At 48.5% G+C, this 16,466-nt stretch overlaps 1 protein-coding gene and 1 long non-coding RNA gene across 2 annotated transcripts in view; one reads left to right on the top strand and one right to left on the bottom strand.

The window, feature by feature from the left end:
- Positions 1 to 877: 877 nt before the first annotated feature.
- LOC148686781 (uncharacterized) lies at positions 878 to 7,233 on the bottom strand. Its single transcript, XR_015948383.1, has 3 exons — positions 7,026 to 7,233; positions 6,604 to 6,876; positions 878 to 1,016 (listed from the first exon to the last, which is right to left on the bottom strand). It is a non-coding gene; the product is annotated as an uncharacterized LOC148686781 (long non-coding RNA).
- BAHCC1 (BAH domain and coiled-coil containing 1) overlaps positions 3,560 to 16,466 on the top strand; it is a 115,099-nt gene continuing 102,192 nt past the window's right edge. The window contains exon 1 of the mRNA XM_088662987.1: positions 3,560 to 4,205. The gene's annotated coding sequence lies outside the window, so the exon portion shown is untranslated. The remainder of the gene's footprint in view (positions 4,206 to 16,466) is intronic.

Below are 16,466 nucleotides of genomic sequence, written 5' to 3' on the forward strand. Positions count from 1 at the left end.
CGTTTCCTGCTTGGCAGGGGGTTGGACTGGATGGCCCTTGTGGTCTCTTCCAACTCTATGATTCTATGAAATGCAGGTGTGTGTGTGTGTGTGTGTGTGTGTGTGTGTGTGTGTGTGTGGTGTGTATCCTTCATGGATCATTGCCTTGTCGTGACGAAGGGGCTTGAATAACTCAGAGAAGCTATGTGCTATGTCGTGCAGGGCCACCCAAGACAGACAGGTCACAGTGTAGAGCAGTGGTCCTCAACCTTGGGCCTCCAGATGTTTTTGGCCTACAACTCCCATGATCCCTAGCTAGCAGGACCAGTGGTCAGGGATGATGGGAATTGTAGTCTCAAAACATCTGGAGGCCCAAGGTTTAGGACCACTGGTGTAGAGTTTTGACCAAACGTGATTCACCTGGAGCAGGAACCAGCAAGCCACTCCAGTATCCCTGCCAAGAAAACTCCATGGACAAAGACAACAGGCATATAAGAGAGTGCCTGGTGTGCTCTGGTCCATGGGGTCACGAAGAGTTGGACACAACTGAACAATAACAATACACACACACATGGATTGGGGACGACGACATTCATAGCCTCTTATTAAATCTGGACTGTATGGCTTGAGATCTGTCAAGCCAAAAACATCCTCCTGCTGTGCATTTGGGGCCTACAAAGTGCTAGGGAACCTACCACTTGTGCAGGCCTGGGCAGACAAGAACGTCTCCTCTTCCATCTGAGTGGCTTCAGTATGAGGAGAGGTCGTGGGAAATGAGCCCCATATCACCTCTTGTTTCAGAAATCCAGCTGGCGTGAATTCCCTTCTGTGCGCGAAGGTCCAAGCTGTGCAGCAGGGGTGCCATGAGCTCAGAATGCCAGCTTTATTGTTGAGAGGTGAGCAACAAGAGAAGATGATAAGCGGTTGGTCCCAGTGGGACAGGAAGTGATACCGCCAGGTTTTGTTCCAGTCCCTGCGGCGTCCCAGCAACAGGTAATGAGACATCCAAATCTGTGTTCATGCTCATCCTTGCAACTCTGATAGGGAAGAGGTAAGAGAGAGGGTGAAGAGCAAGGGATCTAACCATAGTTCTTCAAGGTAGGCATGGCGCGAAGTGAGAAGGGCAAAACAAGGTCAAGGAAACAAGGCAGGTGGGAAGAGAAACAATGCACAAAATGTCAGAACCAGACTTCAGTCTTGTCTACCTAGACTAGAGGGTCATTTGCATAAACACCATTCCCTGGAATTTAGATCTAGAGCATGTATGGAGGACTTGTTTGGTCCATCAGACCAGGTATTGTTGGACTCCAAATCCCATCAGCTCTGGCCAGCAGGGCCAATGATCAGGGATGATGGGAGCTGTAGTCCAGCAACATCTGGAAGGCCAACATCTGGAAGGCATTCATCCAATGCACAGTCAGAAGACTAGGTTATAATATACTCTTAAGAAGATTTAAGGAATGAGCATCACTGGACATGGACACAGCCACACACACATGGTGACGATCCTCTAATATCACATTCCGCAGCAGCCAGCTGCCTTTGTGACTGCAGTATTGAATTTTATTTTATTTTATTTATAGCTTGCCTTTCTCCCAGCGCAGGACTCAAGATGGCTCATAGCATAAATTAAAACAGATACAGCTAAAGCCACTTAATATAACACATTACAAAACAATTAAATAAAGTAACCGGTTTAAAAACAGTGCTGAAAACATTTACAGTGGTACCTCTACTTACGAATAACTCTACTTACGAATGCTTCTACTTACAAATGGAGCTCCGTCCGCCATCTTGGATGCGGTTTAGATAGGATCTACTTACGAATTTTTAGATAGGGTTGCTTCTACTTACGAATTTTTTCTCCCAATGCATTCCTATGGGATTTGACTTACAATTTTTTCCGACTTACAAATGTGCATTCGGAACGCATTAAATTCATAAGTAGAGGTACCACTGTAAAAGCACACACAAAATCTATTCGTTTGAGAGCAATTTCACGGGAATGCTGCAACACTGCTCATAAACAAGTAGGCATGGCCATTGGTTGACTTTTATGGAACTCCAATTTGACCTATTGGATACCCACAAGTCCAGGTACCATTTTCATTACAAAGTGGCAGGTTTCAAACCAACAAAATGTAAAAAATTCCCCTTATTACAGGCCTACGGTACTCCCTGCTACAAGACTGAACTCTTGCATGTGTGTGTGTGGAGGGAGGGGGCGCAGGGCAGGGAAGGGAAAGGTGGAAAGCCGAGTCGTGAGGGAGTTTGTGGCGAGGCCGGGCTGGCTGCTTCTGTTGTCGATGACCTTCCAGGCATAAACAGACAAAAGAGGCTCGGGAGGAGCCAGTTGGGAGCTCCCGGTGTCGTCCCACCCCCCTTGGAAGAAAAAAAAGTGCAAAATCCACTAGATTCATCCAGCTCCTCCACCCGGCCATTGTTATGTCTGTGGCGCCTGGGAGCAGCCGCGGAGTTTGTAAACTCATCTCCAGACCAGGACGGTGATATGGGAGGTGCCGGGGGAGGGGGGGGGAAGCGGGGAGGAAGAAGAAGGGACGGCAGAAAAGAAACTTGAAAGTAAATGGCGAAGCTCTGGATAATGTCCCTCCCCGCCTCCCTCCGGCTCTTGCAGGGTGTCTTCTGTGGCAGAAATTGCGAGTCGCGGCCCGCGGGGGGGGGGAGGGGGAGGGATTTAATTGAGAGGAGCCTGCTGCTGGGGCGGTGAATGGGAGCTTCTCTTGCTGTTGGAAGTACGTGTGCAACACACGCACACACAGAGCAGAAGTAGCCAGGGAACGCAAATCTCAGTTTCCTCTTCTTGTTTGGAACGTGGAGGTGCTGGGATTTCCTCTGCTCACTCCACCCCCCCCCCGCACGCGCGCGCGCACACACCCTCCCCCGCGCTTGCAGCTGCAACAGGGACGTTACTTTTGTCTTTATTCCAACAGATCCTGCTTGTGGTTCGCCCCCCCCCCCCGCGCGCGCCTTCCTCGCTCCCTCCGCCTTCTCTCTCCTATGTGTGTGCGTATGTATGTGTGTTGACGAGCTAGATAGCGCCTGTCTTCTAATAGAGCGGAATGTAGCCAGCTCCAAAAGAAAACTTCTCATTTTGCGCATGAGTATTTTCTTTATTTTCTCTCCCCCCCCCCAAAAAAAAGTATTTCTTGAGCCAGAGAGAAAATACCACTTTGCACTAAAAAAAAAAAAAGTCAGGTAAATCTGACTTTTGGTAAATCTCCAAAGCCCAAGCGACGAATTCAAAATACAGCGAGATAAAAAGGGGGCAGTGAGAGGGAGTGGAGAAGATGTGCGTGAAGTAGGATTGGGGGCGATTTCGGAAACTCCGGCAAGCCTCTTGCTCTCCCTTCGCACATACCTCAATTGTACAGGGATCGCGAGAGGGTAATGAATAAATGGTTCGGATCATATTTGCCTCCGGTGACTATAAACTTTACTGCTCTCTCTCTCTCCCCCCCCCCAAGCGCGCTCCCTTCTCACACCCACCACCGCAACCAACAACAAGAAAATCCTGTCTCGCCCTCCCCGCCCCCCACCCCTCCGCTCCAAACCATGGAAAAAAAGGCCAGCGAGTAGCAGCAGCAATGGCGTGGAAGAAGTGGGGGGAAAGAGATTAGATTTCGCTTCTCTCTCATCAATTTTCTGTTTAATGTCACTGGTCTCCATTGTGGGAGAGAGAGGCACGTCATCCGGCCATAAATTTGAGATTATAGAGCCTCCAGCTCCGTCTTGGTGCCCTAATTGAATGGATTTACTCCACACGGGCAAGTAGGAGGGGAGGGGGACCTCGGAGTGGGAGCAGAAGACTCGCGACTAAATGCCAAATTCGTAATAATAATAATAATAACAGCAGCAGCAGCAGCCAGAGAGAGGACTGTGCCGTCGCCGTAAAAAGCAAATCCTCAAACGCCTCGGCGGCTGTGTGGGGGGAAAAAGAGAGATCTGTGATCTTGCGCGCACACATGCAAAAACCATCTCCAGTTTCCGCTTTCTAGAGACAGAGAAAGAAAGGAGCTCCGGGGAAAGGAGAGAGAGAGAGAGAAAGAAGAGGGGGGGAAATCACCTGTATTCTAATATTGGCGTTTTCCAGTCCACGACTTGGATATCTCCAGTGGGCCCCCCCCCTTTTTTTTACAGTGAAGTGGATTTTTTTTTTGTTCCTGCGGTTTGTTAAACAGAACTTTGACCCAGGAAAGCAGCGATCTGTAAGTAATTGTTTTGTCTCGATTTGTTCTCATTGTTTGTATTTGTGAAGTTTCTCTCGCCCCCCTTTTTATTATTTTTAACGCGTTCTCTTCTTCCGTTTTCCTTCTCATTAATTGCCGCATGAATGGAGATTTAATTCCAAAGCGGGAGGGGGGGGGAGAGAAATGTCGCCTTCTTCCTCCCCCACCACATGGCAAAAACATTCCAACTTACCCAGCCCCTGTCTGCCACTTTTGTACATCTCTCTCTCTCTCTCCCCCATCTTGTAACTCAAGAAGCTCCTTGCAGATTTCTCCTTCAAAACCTCCACGCGCGCATACCCAGCCAAAATCGCCCTCAAAATGAAAACAATTCATTCATACATTATATATATATCGCAATGCCCCTTTTGCTCTGTATTTACGTTAGCGCTGTAAAGGAACTTTATTCATTGAGGAAGAGTGTACAATTTATTGCCCCCAAGTTACGGTTTTGTGTTTAATTGGGGGGGGGGTTCACACACACACACACACACACACACACACACACACACACACACACACCCCTCCACTTAAACTGCCCGCCCCCACAAAAGAGAGGTAACAGGGCTTCACACATCCTCCTTTTAGAAAACCGAGTTGGTTCCCCATAGCTGTATCACCTCGCTTATCTCTAAATATATTTGAAATCGGGCTGCTAGGAGATAGCTCACACCGCTTTGCAAGGCTGCGTGGGAAGGCACATTTTTTCGCCTCTTCTTTTTTTTGTTAACTTTGTAAACAACAATAAAACTAATGTTATGCCCTTGCAAAGAACAGTCCTCAATTTAGAAGGGGGCAGGAGGGCTCCCCGTTTAAAAGATTAATAACGGAGACGTTTTGCTTTTGAAGCGTACCAGCAGTCTGAGCAACAAAGCCTTAGCTTAGAACAAAATCCGCGGCGCCTCCACGTTGTCGCAGGAAGGAAAGTAGAACCCCCTTCCAAACGTTGGCCGCGACTCGCAGGCAATGTTTTAAAGATAGCCTTTGAATCGGAACGCAAATCGCCCTTGTATAATCAAAACTTACAAAAGCATTTTTTTAAAATATAAAACCCCACCTCGCTTCCCAGTTGCCACACTACCGACTACTGTACCGGACTTTTTCTTTACGCCCGTTTTTATGCTTGGCTCCCTGCGATCTGCTTTGTTCAGGCCTCGCTTTTGTTTCCCGCTCGAAGAGTAAGTAACCGAGCAATAATAATCCGATGCATGTTTATTCACAACTAATTTCCACCGCGTTCAATAAGGCTTACTCCCTCGTCGGGGTGCGGGCCTTACTCAGCACCCCCATGCGCGCTCACTCTGGGAGGAAGCCAGAGGCAGCACCGGGACGCTTACTCCCGAGTAAACATGCGCCGCGCCGCGAAAAGAAATCTTGAGAGATCCGGTGCCTGGGGGGGGGGGAGCTTGCTCAGAGATCCAGGAGTTTCTGTATGAAGGAAAGCATTAACTTTCTGTTTTTTTCTGAAGAGGTCAAGAAGCATGTAGGTGTGCATCTGTGTTATATTTTAAAGACTCTTGTTTCTTTTATTTTCTCTTCCTCCTCAAATCAAATTATCTCTGGACCTCGCCGCGCGAGAACCTATCGATGTCTTTGCAAATTCGGTATAGAAAGTATATTTGTGCTAGTAAAGAGATAGATTTATTTAACGATTTTTAATTAAAGGGATTGACTTTTCTGTTAACAAAAGAGGTAGTGAAAGGACGGGTTGGCGCGGCGGCGGCAGCAGCTGGAGGGGGCGGCGGCAACAACAACTGTGCTTTAGGAAGGAGGCCTCGGACCCGGACAGCGTTTTTTTTCCAGCTCCCCGGCGTCCCCTTCTCCCCGTTCCCGTGCCTCTTTTGCTAGATCCTTTTCAGATTTCCTTGCCGGTCGGAATTTTGTTGTGAAAACATTGTTTCCTTGCCTCTTTCCGGTGCGCACATATATTGTGGCGTTTTCCCCTCTATTAATGGGAGAAACTCATCCACTGCTAGGAGGAACGGAGGGGAAACCCTGGTTGTTTTGTTCCACCGACCAAGGATCCCCTTGACACCTTTCTCCCTAACTCTCCCATTTCTTTATTTTTTTAATTAAACCGTGAAAAGGGGACATTGGGGGAGGGGAGGGGAAGCATTTGCCTCTGCGCGCAGTTTGCTAGCAATCGCCGAGTATGATCTCTTTTTGATCAAGCAGGGAGAGATCGCACCGCACTTTGAAAAGCGCCCCTCTTATCTTGAGAGTGTGCGATCTCTCCCTGCTTGATCAAAAAGAGATCATACTCGGTGATTGCTAGGGAGAGAGCGATCGGCGTTGGCGAGGGGGACGAGTTTGTAGAAACCCAGGCCTCCTGCTGTTGCTGCTCCTCCCGGCCCTCCTTCCTCCCCGACATACATACGGCTCTTTTTGGGGTTTTTTCTCCTCGGAGGAATCGGAGCCCAGGAAGCTGAGCAGAAGGCGGCTTCCCCAACCAACCAAACCCGGAGTAAAAGAGGGCGCGGGTCAGCGCGGGAAGAAAGCAAGGAGGCCGCGAAGATGGCCGGTCGCCGATTCTCTCCGAGGCAGCCGAGCGCAGCAGCTTCGTATCCCGCCGAGGCCGCTGCTCCGCTCCGAGCCGGAGGTTCTTCCCTCGCTGGCGGAGACGAAGGAGGCGCTGCGACTCTTCGCTTGCCTGTTTCCGAGGGGAAAATAGTCCAGTGTATAAATACAAAAAAAATTAAACTTCTGCATTCTAGCCGACGGCCGGGTCCAGAGCTCCGGCGCCTGGATCTTGAGGCCGAGGAGGCTAGGGTGGCGGGAGGCGGAAGAGATCCTTTCTACCTTTGTGTGGAAGCCGAAGTTGGATCCTTTCGCCCCACGATCTCTCTCTCTCCCTCCCTCGCGATGGCAGAGGCGCGGGAAAAGGGTTTGTTTAGTCTGTCGATCCCGGAGGGGCAGCACAAAGGCAGCCTGGGACGCATTGGTCTCCCCTGCCTCCTTTTTTCTCCGTTTCTAGGGTAGACAAGTGAGGGGGGATCTCTTTTTCGTTCTCTCTCTCTCCCTCTTTCTTTCCTTTCCCCCCCTTGCCGCCCCTTTGCAACAGGAAACTGGAAGCTCCGTTTGGGGAGCAGGGGGAGGAGGTTCGGGGAAATGGAGAAATTTAAAGCGGGGGGGGGGAGAACCTCCATTAAGGAGAGATCGTATTGTTCCCTCTCTGATTTCGGAAGGGATGCAGAGAGAGAGAATAAAAGAATCTTGGAAGGACTTAAGACTTTCTCCCCACAACCACCACCTAATGTTCAGGGTAGAATGACCAGTCTCTTCCTTCGCCCCATTTTTGGACAGAAAAATAACATAAAGAGAGGTGTATAAAACGATGGCGTCTTCTGTCCTGCATTGAGGAGGAGAATGTAAGAATTATCTGCCCCGAACACTGGGCTGAATCTAGTTCCGCTGGAATATTGTACAGACGATATTTCATTCATGGATTATCTGGGGTCTAAAGGGAGGGGGCACCCCAGATTCTCGCCCGCTTGTTTTCCGGTAGGGAAAATGGATGTAGAAGCGGAGGAGCCGGCTGCAGCTACGATATGATGCCTCCCGTTTTGAAAGAGAGGAAACGCACGAACTTAAAAAAGAAAAACTCCCCCCATGAGGTTTAGGTGGTACAATTTAACAACGTGGTAACAATGGTTGTATTCATAGTGGGCGAGAGGGGCTGCTAGTACCAAATGGGGAATGGAAGCGCGTGGAAACGGGCGATGCAATCAAAGGCAGGAAAAATAGGATGAGAAAAAAATTAATTCCTGTAGCTACTCTTAGAATCTATTGATCTTTAATAGGAAAAAAATAGGACTAATGCATGGGGCTTTGGCGAAGTTGCTGCTGTGTTGTGTTGTGTGTGTGCGCGCGCGCGCGAGTCTTTCTTGCTCACACAAGAGAGTTTCAGTGACTTTTAGTCTTTCACCAGCAATCCGGTGCAAACCCTCGCCGCTGTTTTTTATTAGAGAGCCGTGAAGTTAGGAGTGTTAAAAGTTGCTTGGGGTGGAAAGGGGAGTGGGGAGTTGAGGAATAAAAACAGGGATGTGATGTCAACCAGTCTCTTGGATGGCTTCCTTCTGCTTCTTCTGGGCATGGCGTTTCAAATGCTCCCCTTATGTGTTTTGGGTTCTAGGAGACCCTGCGTAAAGTGTGTGTGTGTGTGTGTGTAAAAAAAAAAAAAAGCCTCTGCGCCCCTCCTTCCTATCCCTGGAAACCCCCCCCCCCAACCCCAGTTACTTTGCATTGATTCTTAATGAGCCCACAGTGCAAAGAGAGAGGGAGAGGGAAGGCGGGCGGCGGACACTTCTCCCTGGCTCTCTCCCGCACTGGAAGCCTGCTCCCGCACCTCTCCCTCCTTTCTGGGGGGTGGGGGGAGGGCCTTGAGTTGCTCCCTTCTCCTATCTCAGAAGACCATTCCAGGAGAGGAGGGAGCTTTCCCCCCCCTCTTTATTTTTTAAAATGAAGAAGATAAAAGGGGTCCCTTCTGAAAAGGGGCTCTGGATGGTCTAAAATCAAATTTTGAGATGGGGGAGGTGACCGGTTTTTTTACGTGGTCTTCCTTCCTGCCTGCCTTGTAGGTAGGAGCTTCCTGGCTGTGAAAGCTAAAGTGTCTGTCTTACTGCCACTGACACACACACACACACACACACACACACACACACACACACACACCAGGGCCTTCACTTTACACAACAATAAAAGTAGTTAAGGATCCAGCACCACCGCGGCAACAAGGCAGAGGGAGGGAGGGATGGACAGAAAGGATTGGAACCCCCCCCCCCCACTCCACCACAGCAATGTATCCTGTCCGGTAGAGCCTACCTTAGAAATCACTTGCTTCTCCCCACCTTTCTTTGTGTGGATGTGGGTGTGTGTGTGCGGGGGGGGGGCGTTTTGCTCCCTCCCTCCACGCTCCCATTTGCCTGGACCCCCCCCCCAATCCGGCTGGGCCCCCTTCAGCCAATGGGGGCCCTAATGACCGCTTTAAAAGCTTTGCAAATCTGCTCCTTGGGTGTGTGCTGCTGCAGCGGCTATTATCTAAGTTGCGCCTTTTTACACAGCTGCTCATACATCCTGGCACTAATTATGTGTTTATCAAAACAGGCACCCTTATGACATGTCACAACATGTTTGCGGGGGAAACGGTCTCTCATCTGCCCACCCCCACCCCAAATAACTCTTCCTTTCCCCCAATACTTGCTGGGATTAGGTTGCCTTGACTCTGAAGAAGGGACAGTGGGTGACAACCGAGGAACCTTTATTTCTGCATCTGCAGGTAGCTTAGGGCGGTGGGGGCAGGGTCCTGTGTGTGTTTCTGTGATCTCTCATCACCAAAGTGCCCAAACCCTCAACTTGATCCCGAAAGCGTTGAGGGGGAAGTTATATATGCTCGATGGCTAGTTGACTTAGTTATTAAAATAACCACACCTCTTCTCTTGCCTCCGAAGGTTTGTCCCAAATCTGGTCTACTTTTTCCATCTGCAGCTCAAGTTCTATAACTCCCTCAAAACTGAAAATAAAAAAATAAAAAGGTGGGGGGTGGGTAGGTGGGAATTGTATCCAATCAATCGATCGATTGGTGCTGTATATCTGCCTATCAATCTGGCTCCAGAATGGAAAGAGAGATTTGGCTACGCCTGGGATCATTTATTAAACTTGCTTTAATTTAACCCAGATGGGCGAGTTCCTTGATAACCTCACACAACAAACACAGTGAATTATACTTTCAGTGTGTGAACACACTAGGATATATTTAGCTACAAATTACAACTCTGCATTTAACAGGGCTTTAGCTCAAGGTTTGGGGGTCTGGAACACCGACTTGCCCCCCTTTCCCTTTTTAAAAAATCCCTTGTTTGGGGATGATCCAGCGGAGAATGTTTTTTTGGGAGGAGGAATTTACGCCGGGTTGGCCTCTTCCATCACACTGTCCATAATTTCTTTTTAAAGCTAACTTAGGCTTTCCCTTATGACTTGTACAGTTCATCAGGATTTGAGGAGAGGGTGCAGGGCCGAGCTGCCCTCTGGATGGACTGGATGCATGTAAATAGTGTGTCGTTGTGTGTGTGTGTGTGTGTGTGTGTGTGTGTGTGTGTGTAATATATGTGCAATAAGATTCTCGGTGGGTTATAAATGCTCATTATCTCTGAGCAAAGTAGGACCCCTTATTTGTTAGAAATCACTTCTTGCTGTGTGCAAAGAGCCCTTGCTCACACATAAGCCCCCCCCCCCCCAATACACAAAACCTGCCTTTGGAAGCTGCAGAGATGTCTCTTTTGAGATTAAAAATGTGTTGTAAGCTCCGTGCAATATCGGTCTGTCTGCCACTATAAACTTTATCTATTTAGATTTATTTGATTACCAATTTTGTCAGTTTCCCTTTGTATATGCATAAAGAACGGGGCTAGTGGGGGATCTCCCTGCCTAGTGCAGAAAACATCTTGTGTTTGCCTGTGGAAGGATCTCTGTGGAAATAAATAAATAATGGATAGATAGATAGATAGATAGATGATAGATATACAGTAGATGATACAGAATATTGGAGTGGGGGAAGGAGGAGAGGAATTTGACCATTTGATATCTTGTTCGGGTTTGATCGAAAGGGGGGAAAAGGGAGTAGATCTATTTGGATTTTGCCTCGCATCTCTTTCTCCCCCCCCCACTTATCTCTGCTGATTGGACTGTCCAGATCATTGATACTTCAGTCCTGCCGAATTTGCTTCAATGCACATTCCCCCCCCCCCCCCAGATCTACGCCTTTTTCATTTCTCCGACTACTCTTTGTGGTCCCCATGAATAATGCACGCTCCTAAATTCTCCCAGCTTCAACAAACATACATACAATATTTAATAATAATAATAATAATAATAATAATAAGTCTATTTTAGCAGTGGGGGCGAGGATTCTCAAATAATCTGAATTCCTCCTGAGCTCTGGATTCTTAAAACTTGGGAGAGATATCTTGTCTTGACTTTCCTGCTTTCCTGATCCTGGTCTAGCTCACTTTGAAGGGACAATTCCTGAGAGATGGAGGGAGGCTAAAGAAGACGACCCAGGGCCAAAATCTCCAGCCTGCGTTAGTGTCCTATATTAGGCAAAGGGCTCAGTTTGGGAGAGGGCTGGGTGACCTTGCTCCGGATCCCTGACCACGAAACTGCAGCGCTCGCTTGCAAGTCTCTTTAAGCGACTGAGGCTTTCCGAGGCCGGTCAGCTGGCGGATACTCTTTGTAGGAGCTGCAGTCTGGTTCTGGAGCGGGGAGGGGGTTGCGCCCATCTCGGACGACTCAGGAGCCCTCCTTTCCAGACAGCGCGGAAAGCGAGGCGCGGAATGAACCGAGGCAGCAACGCGCTGCGAGCGGCGCTCCTGGAAAGCAGGCATCCTCTGGTGGAAGGAACCAGAAGGAAAGCTCAGGCGTTGCTTTTGTGGGTGTTACTGGAGGTGTTTGGTTCGCTTGTTTGTTTTGGAAAGGAAGGGGGGAAGATGCAAGATGTCTCTTCCCCTCCAACAGTCCATGGAGCAATTTTGGAAGAAAGGAGCAAACCTCTCAAAAAGGGGGAGCATCCTTCAGAAGGAAGAACCGGGTTCCCCTCCAATATATATATATATTCATTCTAGGGGATTCGTTCATTCCCTAGCTAGAATTCCCTAGAAACCGCGTGTCCAGTACACACGACCCAGCCTGCCCTTTCCCCTCTTGAAGATGCGCTAGGCCTAACCTTTAGCAGAGAATCCCCTGAACTGGGTCAGAGAGAGATTCGTGTACAAACCCTAAATGGGTTTGTTTATTATTTTGCTTTTTAAATGTCCCCCCATACCACCCAAAAGACTAGATTGGGTGTTTATATATATATATTATTTTAAAGCATTAATTCAGGCGCAGCGCAGACAGAGTGCCCCTTAAACTGGGTTTCCCCTCCTCTCGCCTTTGTCCTTGTTTGATAAGGGGAAGAGGGCAGGTTTTCAAGAATCAGTTCAGTAGGACAAGCGAGGCGGCGGAGCTGGGGGAAAAGAAAAGGGAAGCTCTGGGCATCTAAAACGCTGACCGAAGGAGCCTGACGCCCCGATCCGAGGGGGGGGGGGCGCTCTCCTTTCTTGGAAGGAGCACAACTGGGTTTAACCAGGAAACCTCCGTGAACAGGCTCCTCATAAGCTAGTTGAACCGAAGTACTCAGACTGAGCCGAGCCAGGTTGGACAGGGGAGCCCAGAAAATAGCTGGGTTTGGAGGCAGATGCGGAGAGACGTGCACCTCCACGACCAAGGTGTCTCTTATTTCCCCCCCCCCAAGTGTCTGTGTCCCCGAAGGGTTTGGATTTGCGTGTGGTTTTCTCTCTCTCTCTTTTTAATCCTACAGTAGTCTGTTTTTTAGCATGTAAAATAAAACAGGGCATGTTCGCGCGGGGCTGTTGGCAGCCAAGACGCAGCACGTGCTCGGCCTCCCCTCCACCCGGGGACGTGTGTGTGCGTGTGTGCCTGCGTGCTTGTGTGTGTGGGATCGCGGGATAGCTCATTGACTTTAAGGAGATCCGGGCTGCCCCCTCGAGCAAATGGAGGGGTGACTGACTGAGAGCCCACCGGACGGATACTTTTTCCAGAGGAACCCGGGAACTAGCTGCTGCAATGCTTTGCCTTCCTTTCTTTACGCAGAGATCAATTGGATGTAGTCCATGTACGTTCAGGATCGTACCGTGTCTGTCTTTCATTCATTCGTTTGTTCGTTCGTCTCTCTCTCTCTCTCTCTCTCCCCCTCCCTCCCTCCCCCTCCCTCCCCCCTCCCTCCCCCTCTAATCAACCAACCTCGCCAACCCCAGAAAATTGGAGCCCGTTTTAAAAAGTTTGTTAAATGTACTGAGTGGGTAGGGCCCCCCCCCGCACCCTCCTCCGCGCCGCTTCCTCCCGATTTCCAATGAGCGTTTTGTGCGCGAGAAGAATTAAGAGTAATTCTTCCTAGCCAAGAAATTGTTTCTAATTTGCTCGTTGACCAAATAGCACATGGAACAATGAACCGGGTCCAAACAATTGCATTAGGCAAGGCACCCAACATACAATTACCCAAATGCAAAGATTTGCGTCTCCCAGCCCTTATTAGGCAATTATTTAGCGTGCTGAGTTAATCCATAATTTTATTTGACATACTGGGGGGAGGGGTCCCCCTTCCTTCCTTCCTTCCTTCCTTCCTTCCTTCCTTCCTTCCTTCCTTCCTTCCTTCCTTCCTTCCTTCCTTCCTCTCTCACTCTCTTCCAGATGGAAAGATATTAAATTGCAATATTTTAACACATTTCCCCAGAGTGTGAAGGTTAGCTGAGGTCTGAAAATTTAAAATGATTGCATATTCATTTGGACATGAAAAGGAGATGTTTTCATGTTGGTTACCTTGAGGAAAAAAGAAAGGTGCGGGGGCGGGGTGGGGGATAATCTGCCATTTCTTCCAATGCCAGCTTGTTTGAATACTGAACTTAATGTGAAGATTCGTCTCCCAGCGCGTTATAACAGAGGAAAAGATGCTAAGGGGCTGCACAATAAACGTTTTACCTACCATATAAAAACATAAAGAATGGGAAGGATATTGTGAGCTTAGATTGCAAGTTAGTTATGTAGAACAGCTTAATAATTATGATAATAACAGACCCACAGTGTTCTTTGAAGGGAGGAAGTGGGTGGCAGGTCCCTGCCCCGAGGAAATTGCATTGTGCGTTTTGACAGCGGGGAGACAATTGCAGAGGGAAGACGCAAAGGGAGAGGAGAACAATGTCCTTTATTTTATTTATTTTTATTTGTAAGGCGATCTCTTTTATTTCGCCAAAGCAAAGAGCCATGAAATAGTGTGCAAAGTCCCGAGTTCTCCAGAAGTCTTCATCCTGGTGGATGGCAAAAAAAAAAAAAAAAGGCAAGGGCACCAGCCGCGACAAGGTGGCAGAGACCTGGGCTAACGGGGAAGGAAGCCCATCGGGGGTCTTCTGCATCTGGTCCAAGTCGCCATGCAGTTCGTAGTCTGGGCTTTAGAAGTGGGATTCCAAATTTTCTCCTCTTCCGAGTAGCTCGTGAAGGATCCGAGCGAGATGGCTTTAAACCGGCCTACGTAAAAGTGGCTTCTGCTAGAGCCCGATCCTAAATATGTCAGGGGTGTGTGTGTGTGTCAGAGAGAGAGAGAGAGAGAGATTTCCCTGAGGGCTGAAGAGCTGTGCTGGACACGCATCCTGCTCTGTATCTGCTTGACCCCCTCCCTCAATACTTCGATTCCATTGATTCACAGACCAGGCCGTGGCTTGTGCTTCAAGACAGAACACGACACCGAGATTCGCGAGACCTTGTGCCAGTTCTGCTTTTAACGCGATTCCTTGACAAGGCACTTTCTCTCTCTCTATAGGAGAGAACGAAACTGACTAGGATCTTGCTGACCACCAAACCAGAGTTCTAGCAATTGCTTTCAAGAGAGGAGAGGAGAGAGGGAGACAGTTTGGCTTTTAAATCTGGTCTTGCGAGATGAACCAAATCTTCTTAATGTGTCCCGAGATAAACGAGCTTAATTCTCTGCATGAGACTGGCTATATTAACGGAGTCCCAAGCGCGGCTTAATGGCAGCAGCGGCAGACCAAGCCTGCGCGAGGCTTACTTGCGAGTAAGCACCCACTGAACCCAATCCGGACTACTGCTGAGGAGGAGCAATGAGGGTCGCCAGGGGACCCTGATCGATCCTGGATCGATTTATCCCAGTCACTTCAGCTCCTAAACACCCATTATTATTTTTTAAAGAAAAAAAAGAGAGAGAGAAAAGGTGAGTGTGACGGTTAAGCGGGCGCTTTGGACGAATTTACAAATAGATATATATTTTTGGGGGGTGCCAGGCGATCTTTCTGAAGCCTACTCTAAATATTTATTTCTCCTTCCATTATCTTCGCTCTCTTATGGAGGAAGTCTGAGAGAGATACCGAAGCTTTGCTCCTGTTAAATTAAAAACATTTGTTACCCCTGGACAGATTTTTAAAAATGGGGAGGGGGGAAGAGAAGCTGTAACTTCTGCTGACAGTGTACTTGCGGCCCATCTAAAAGCTAAATGGAGTTTCCTCCTTTCTCTTCTACCTCCTCTCCTCCCCCCTCCATTCCTTTCCTGGAGAATACAAAACTATCTCTAAACACACACACACACACACACACACACAGACACACACACACACTTTGTGTAAGTGAGCAGGCAGAGTACGACTGAACTGGTAATTTGCCAGCAGACCTCTGGTTTATACACCAGTCCTGTCTAAAGTTATTTGCTGTAACAACTGTTTTGAAACAATAAAAGAAAAACAAAAAAAATCAGAAGTGAACAGAAGGAAGGGAGGGGGGGGAAGAGACTCTCAGGGGGGGAAGTACGCGGTGCAGATATGGAAGCCAAAATATGAATCTTCGACATCCGTTTCCTATTATTATTTCTTTTAAAAAATCTGGAACTGTGGATTGAAAGGGGGGGTTCTTCCCCCCCTGACCCAGCAAGTCCTAAGGTTGTTCTGATCGAACCCTAGAATGGTTTAAAAAAAGAACAAGGAAAACAACAACAGAGAAGCTTCAGGATGTGATTCAGGATTTAGATCGAGACAAGTTGGGTCTGATTCGTTTCTGGTCAGCTTCGCTTATGGGCGCATCTGTTTCTGGACTCTATTCCCCTCGCTGATCTCTCGCTCGCTCTCAATTTGTTAATCTTTTTTTTTTAAATTGAAATTATTTAGGGGGGGGCAGAACACACACACACACACACACACACACACACACACAGTTTCTTACTATATTATCGGTTCTGGAAATATACCCGCCTTAAAAACAGAACCACCACCACATAAAACCAGACAAAATCCCTTAGACGCGCACACAAAAACCATCTTTGCTAACCGTGTTTTGTCAAGATTCTGCACCCCCGTGGCCTGAGCCGGAGTGACAAAACGCAGCGCCTTCGGGTCCTCGCCTTCGCCTTGGGGCTGGGAAGGAAAGTGTCAATCAAAGGACGCTTCAATGACCAGGGACAATCCCCTTTGCTGGACTGGCCTTCTTCAAGAGCAATCAGTCACTTTGCATTAATTACCCTTCCATCCATTCCCCACTGCTGGGCAACCGCTGCTTTCTCGGAGACCTGGCGCATTCATTACAAAACACCACCTGAAAGAGTGGTCAGCAGTCCGCCTCCCTCCTCCCACCTCGTCTCTACCCCCCCTCCAAGCACCCCCAACAAATAGTTAAAAAGGGGAAGGGGGGGTA

The sequence above is a fragment of the Zootoca vivipara genome, chromosome 2 (genome assembly GCF_965207765.1).
Source record: "Zootoca vivipara chromosome 2, rZooViv2.hap1.1, whole genome shotgun sequence".
Lineage (NCBI taxonomy): Eukaryota > Metazoa > Chordata > Lepidosauria > Squamata > Lacertidae > Zootoca > Zootoca vivipara.